Below are 7,541 nucleotides of genomic sequence, written 5' to 3'. Positions count from 1 at the left end.
CTTTGTATATAAGGTAGATTGCTCTTTAAATTAACAGGGTGACAATATGATATTTTATATTTCTATTAAACTGTATGTTTTAAATTTACCAGGAGGACAGAGCGCTTTACTGCTGGTGATGCCATCTATCCTTTCTAGTCAAAGAGTAGAAGAAGAGCTGATCTGATGAGATAACTGGGACCAAAAAGCAGTGGAGCAGTGGTTAGCACTGTTGCCTCACAGTGAGAAGGTCGCAGGTTTGCTTCCTTTCATGTGAGGAGGTTTACATGTTTTACCCTTGTTTTCCCTGAGGACTCCGGCTTCCTCCAACAGACCAAAAACATTCATTTTAGGGAAAATGGTAACTCTAAATTGTTCCTAGCTGCAACTGAGAGCGGGAATGGTTGGTGGACTTGTGACCTGTCCCGGGGACCGCTGGAGCGAGACACCGGCTCCCCTGCGACCCGGAAAGGAAAAGGCGGGTAAAGATAATGGATGGATGGATGGAAAAGCAGATGGAATCTTTGCCAAGCAGATCTTTTCCAGTTTTTGGGAAAAACCAAAACTTCAATAAGAAAGACCCAACAAGAGAGATAAAACCACAAGTTATGACAACGATAAACAGAAAAAAACAACACAGAAAAAAGCAAAATAACCATAAAGAGATGCTGATTTACATAGGAAAAGGAGCTGCAGACAGAAAACAAAAACAAGAAGCACAGATGTCAGTATGTCTTGTCCGGCCTTAAGTACCCATTGTTTATTAATCAGTACATGGCCTTACTGAAGCACAACCGCCGCAGATCCTCTTCAGATGACTCATTTTGGGCAGGAAATCTGTCTGCAGTTATATAGACCCAGCTGTAAATGGACCTTTGATGAAAATAAAACCCAAGTTGTTATGACTGAATTAATTTATGCAGGAATTTTTGACACTCTGCGTGACCAAAGCTGCCTGAAATCACGGAGAAGCCTTTGTATATTGTGCAGCCAGGAACCTAATTTCTGTAAGCCACGACCTGACGTTTGTTTTAGCGTTATCAGCGGCTGCTCGTGCTTCTTCTGCCCACCATAAATATCAGGTCCTTATCAGTGCCAGAGCAGCGGTCTCTCGCTGACACACACAGATACACACATCCACGCGTGCACACAGACTTCCACGGCTCTGCTGCCCCCCCACCCCAGAGCGCGTATCCTCTCCAAGCTCCCGGCTTCCTTGCTGAGGAAAGAGAGGACTAGATTGTCAGGAAGAGAGGAGACACTGGGCATGTGACACAACAATGGCAGGAAGCAACTTCAGATCGGCGCAGATTAGGTGCAAAACACCGTCGACACGGCAGAAACGACTTAGCAAACATCCCCGGGGAAGAGATAAACAGGTAACGCAAACAGCGCCAACAAGATGTGAGGCCTCTTATGGAACAGAAGCTTTTCCACCTTAAACCACCTTCACAGACTCATTGTTCCTGTTATAACCAGCAGCCTCGAATCAGTCAGGATTGAAAAAGAAGCACAATTTCCTTCAAACTTTGGATTATTTCCATCTGCACTGAAACAGATAAGTCCTACAAGACTTGCAAGCACTCTCTTTATAAATTTGCATGATTGAAGGAACTATTAACTCAAAAACTTCCTTTGTTTGGGGACTCCAGATTGGAAAATGTTTTATTTAGCGAGCGGTTCAGATTTGCATTGGGACAAACTTGTCGGATTCCCGTGTACGAGTGGTCAGCGTCCATTTTTCGAATTGTACATGCTTTATAAATTTACAGAAAAACAACCCATAATGCAGCATTTAAGCTGAGAGAGTCGCAGCAGACTAGGTGGAGCTAATTTAAATACCAATACGTGAAGAATCGCAGTCAAATTCAAGTAATCCACCCAAATATTTCAAAATAAAATAGCTTTATATTCAGCTCCGACGTGTGTTAGTCAATTAACGCCAACGTTTTCCTCACCAGGAGACAATCGTTGCGTAAAAAAGGATTCAACTTGTCCTTTTGCAGAAAGAGCAAAACAGAGCGCTGAAAGGGACGTTAGAGCTCCGGCAGGAAGAAGTGAAATGTAAACATAAAGGTCCATCTCTGGAGGTTTTCCGCTTGATAATACGGTCAGACCCTTACAAAAACAATCGTCTCTTTCTCCCGGACGGCGGTCACAGACAGTATGGGTCGGACTCCTTCGGATTTCAGCGCCTGTTCGTAGTTTTCAGACAAATGTGAAGATAAACACCTTGCAGGTCGCCACCAGGAGCAAGGAGTGGGAATCGCTGTGGTGAAAACAGTTTCAACATGTCTAGAACAACGATTTCAACCTAAAACGGAGAGATAAACCTACCCCCATGCTCTACTGTTTCACAGCGTCGCCTAAATATCAACTCGTTCTCTGAAAACCAACGAACACAAAAGGAACGCTCAGTGCTATTCTGACAACTATCAAAAGGCTGATCACGACGCCAAGATAACGGACATATTTTCTTTTTCTTTTAAACGCACTGTAAATGACCTTTGTGTTAAAAAGAAGCCTTTTGATTCAAAATATCTTCCACAGATCTAAGTGTAGACAGATTATCCACAAATCTCACCCAACGATAACCAGTCCAGTCTGTCACGTTGTTCTGGATTCACCCGATTGATTGATAAAAACTGTCAGCGAATAAAACGACGCATTCAAAAAAAAACAAACCATTTAAGAAGAATTGGCTGCCTAAAGGCGTTCAGCTCCATGGGAAGTGAACATTTAGTCAGACGTGGCCGACATTTAAAGCAAACATCATTCTCAATATGAGTCCTTTAAGTTTAGGCTCCTCTTTGGTGTGAGAACATCTCAGTTAGAGGAACGGACAGCAGCTGTGATGTGACTCTGAGGTTATTTTCTGACACTTTCTTGGGCTTGACATATTTACTCAGAACCTTCACATGTTTGCTTTTATTTTTAGAATACTTTGACACGTTTCACACAGGTCAAAAACCCCAAAACACCTCTTCAGATCTGCCTTTTAAAGTGCAACAGGTAAAGGTTTATTTATTATAGTCACAAGTCAAATGATATCATTAACTTTGATAAGCACTGATGGGAACACAACGCTCTGCTGACCACTCTTTCAAATAGCTCATCGGGCAGCAAAAGTGTGCATAAATCACTTCCTTTTTTATTTTTTGTTTAGATTTTTATCTGGATGTTCTTGCCTAAAACAACAAAAACTGTTTTAATGCTTTGTGTGTGTTGTAAATGCAGTAATGTTGTACGCTACACCTCAGACTCTTATACACAAAATGCAGTAAATGCATTTAATAATGGTCACACTCAAGGTAAATATATATTTCATCTAAAATGTTTCCATCAGCGGCATTCTGAACAAGCCAAACTGCAGCTGACTGAATGTTTCGTTCTGTCGACTCTGGGTGTATTCAGTGGTCATAAATATATACAAAAATCAAACAAAGTCTGGAGATTTGCAACCAACCTGCAAAATAAAAGCAGAACTTATGTTGTTCAGCACTTCTAGGGTCACAGAAACAGAACTTCAAACTCAAATCAGGAAAAAAAAGACCAAAACAAGTTGAACGCCTTGTAGTTGGGATTCAAACTTCCTTTTTCTCAGTCACCCGTGTGTTTGTTTTCCAGATAAAATGAATAAAAGGCTTATTTTTTCCTTTTCCAAGTAGGAAGAAACTGGATTTTACCCTTGCAATGACATAAAATTGCATAAAAATACATGAAACGCTTCACATTAGAACAGCAGAGTCAATTCATCGGAGTATCAGTGATTAAAGTGAAGATTAGTTGTTATGTACCTTTACAGGCAGTTTGTACAATAACTTGGCATGACTCACAAGGTTCCCGGTTGGGAATTTCTCACAAAGGAGCTCCAGGGGAGATCTCAGCTGTGACTGAATATGCGCTCGCCATCACTTCCTGTTACAATTCATAACCGAGTGTCCAGAAAGCCGACGGATCTGAGGTCATTAGGCCCACAGCTACCGTTAACCAGAGAGGGGCCATTAAAAGGACGGGACACACTTCCTGCCCACTGTCCGTGCAGCAAGCATCTGTCTGACCTTTGACACCTTCCACTCAGCTTCCTGTCCCACACGTGCAGCTCTGCCACTTAAAACTTTTCATCAGCGCTGCTGCCACCCCCCCAAAAAAAAACATGGGAAGGTCACAAACAGGAACGTCCACATGCTCTCACTCACTGCGCTCCTATACAGTACGCTTCCTCTGTTTCTCAAAACGACCCTTTCTTAAGACAAAGAAAGTGTTCTCGAGCTTTTTCGAACAGATGTGAATCTAAAAACGTCTCAGGTCAGCATTCCAGAAGCTAGCTGTGGTGCAAAACTGAGCTATTTTCATGAGTGAACTGGGTTAGAAAACTAACAAACACGAGCTACAATGTCATTGCAATTAGAGCACCTTTCCCAAATCAAAAGATTTATGGAGCAAACTAAAAACTGATCTCTTTAAACCAAAGATGCCCAAAGTTGGGGTCGGTCACCCAACACCAAGTAGGGAACCTTAAATAATCTCCAGATAACAAGTTACAATTAAAAACCAAGTTTTGATGATACATTTACACCATAAATGTTACAGAGAATTGAAATACAAGTCATTTAATGATTTAAAAAAAACAGCAAAATGGATGCTAAGACTGTTTGTGTTGTCATTATGTCCTTATTTATTGGATCATGAGCAGTTTTGGATGTTTAAACAGCCAACAGATGGGGCCACACACCTTTGTCACTGTTATTTTATGGGTCAGAAGCTGAAAAGTTTGGGAACCACTGCTTTAAACAGCCTACCTGAAGGAGAAGGTGCGACAGCTGCAGCCTAATATGGGGCGTCTCAGTCATCGCCGGGTCACAGATCGACGACCTTTAGGGTTGACGTTAGTGACAACAATATCTTGTAAGGCACTCTGCAGTTCAGTTCGGATCAGTAAGGCCTTTAAAGTTCTGATGCTCGAAGTTTAAGGCCCGTTCTCTTTTCTGAACCGTAGATAAACAATCTTCTCCTGAACGACAGACCACTAACGCTCTCATTCATCCCCCTCATTTTCAACAACACCACGTGCACTTTGTAGTTTCTGTCACCCCGGTTTTGGAAAAGGTAAATAAAGCTCACTTATCCTTGAGTTTTTCTGCTTCGAGCCGCTGACCTTTGCCCCCTCTAATTGGCCCACTGGTCTGAGAGCTCGATGGGGGGTGGCAGGTGGGGGTAAAGCTGCAGACCCCTCCGCCCTCGTTACCAAAAAGCTTCAGAGGGGCTTTAACTGCTCGCCGTGCCAGACTATAATCTCCCAGACGCTTCACACATATGGCTTCGTGAGATCATCCACCTCACTGTATCACCCCCAACCCCCCAAAACAACTACAGATATAAACAGACGTCACGTGTGAGATATCTGCTTACATGTACACGTTGATATTTATGCGTGCGCTGCAGATATAAACCTACTAAAACCAAAATAAAAATGTCGAGAGGACTATTTTTAAGGTGTGTTTGCAGGGAAGTTAAAGTTATAAAACACATAAAAAGCACTTCTGCAGTGAGTTTATCAGTATTTTTCTTTAATGCTGTTACGGTAAAGAGGTGACTCACAACCAAACAGCTCTACATTTAATTAACAGAAAACTGTATTTACATAATGTCAGTTGTTTTAAAATTAGGTGTCATTTCTTCTGGTAAAACAAACGTTTTTTTTTGTGTAAAAACAGGAAAATTTGTGTCATCTACATGTTTGTGGACAAGTTAAAGAACCTGCTGTCTTTGTAATACAAGCAGAAAGAAAAATATTACACTGCATGCTCTCCTAATAAATACATAAAAAAATAGGGAATGTGTTCTTTTAGGTCTATAAATGAATAACTTGGATTTTGAAGAAGTTGGGTTTTATGACTATGTAAAGAGAAACTCATTTAAAAAAAAACCAAACTATCCCTTTAATGTTTATATTAGAAAATGATCGTAGAAAAATTACAAAAATGTCAATCTTGTGTTTCGTTTAATGATTTTAATTTGACTTCTTCTGCTAAGAACAACACAGAACCATTTGTGTTACTCAGATGTGAAGCTGGAGCATAGACAAAGGGGTCACCTACGACTTTGACCCCATGACCTTTAACTCAATAGGGATCATCCCCCGACACACGTGGTGTCCAGTTTGACATTCCTACGTTACACGGCTGCAGAGTTAGAGGACGGACAACGTTTTCACAAAGGGGTCCTTGACCTTTGACCCCATGGCCTTGAAATCAATAGGGATCACCCTTGACCTGTGAGAGTTAGAGTTTCGGACAAGAAATTGTCCACAGACAGATGGTGCTAGACAATTCTAGTCATTTTTGTCTCCTTGTTGTCAGATGTGCATTTTTTAAATCTATCTGTGTAATTTTGTTTTATGCCTTATGTTTGGCATTTTGCACCATTTCGTGTAAATTTTACACCCTCTTTTGGTCATTCTGCCTTTGTTTATCATCATTCTTTGTCTCTTTGCAGCCCGTTTGTAATTTTGTACACTTCCTCGTTTTCCTCCATGGTATTTTTGAACTTCGCTGCGAAAAAAGGCGACGGTGTTTCTATTTTTGTGAAGGCACCTATGCGTCTGCCGAATCTAAAACCTCTCGGAAGAAATCTATAACGGGTCATCTTGGATCTAATTTGGTTTGTGTCGTAGGTTTGCTTGGAGCAATGTGTCGACTCGTTAATACACTATTTCCAGTAGGAACAGGAATTTAACACCAAACGGTCTGAAATTAAATTGATACGAACACAGAGGGAGAAACAATCTGTGTAGCTTTGTTCTAAAATGATCACAAGGATACTATTTGGTGTGTCTTCTTATACTGAGGTGAAAGCTCTTAGTGCATTGTAGGAAAGATTTAATGATGTTCTCGTACTCGAGTCTGCTCCTGCGACATGATGAGCTCCGAACTGCTCAGCTCGGCTCTGAATGCGGTTAGGAGGGCACGTCTGGGTCACATCGCCTCCCCCTTCTCCGCAGATTAGCCATAAAGACAGTCTCCCACTTAAACCCCCTTGGGTCCTGGGGTTTAGCCAGTGACACTGAGCACTGGAAGAGCAGAAGACAGGTTGGGAGGAAGGACTGGTTTGGGAATGAGGCGAAGAGTGGGGCTGGGATAAGAAGGCTCCGGGAAGGTCGCATTGTTTAAAGATCGTGAAAGACACAAGAGAGATGATGATGATGACTGGAGACAAAGATAGGCGTCCTCTGAGAAAACATTCTTCTCTTTACAGGAATAGAAAAAAAGCGACAATAAAGACTTAGAGCCATGTGACAGGAGGAATCTCATCCGACTGTTGGGTGTGTTGCGTTAAAATCCTCCCCTTTAATCTGGCTGAAGGGAAGTAACAGCAAATGTCTCTTTGTAACCTGAAAATGTGTGAAAGCACAGAGACACAAAAAGGGCCATGACAGCTTAAATGACTGGAGTAATGGATTGTATCTGCAGCGCTGGAATGTCCCTAAAGGAGCCGGTTCTCGGCCATCTCATTTTTTGGACTGCAGCTGAATCTCGCCGGAGGGGGAGGCGGGGGGGGGG

Source organism: Kryptolebias marmoratus, linkage group LG14, assembly GCF_001649575.2.
Source record: "Kryptolebias marmoratus isolate JLee-2015 linkage group LG14, ASM164957v2, whole genome shotgun sequence".
NCBI classification, from domain to species: domain Eukaryota; kingdom Metazoa; phylum Chordata; class Actinopteri; order Cyprinodontiformes; family Rivulidae; genus Kryptolebias; species Kryptolebias marmoratus.
Note: the sequence above shows the minus strand (reverse complement) of the source record.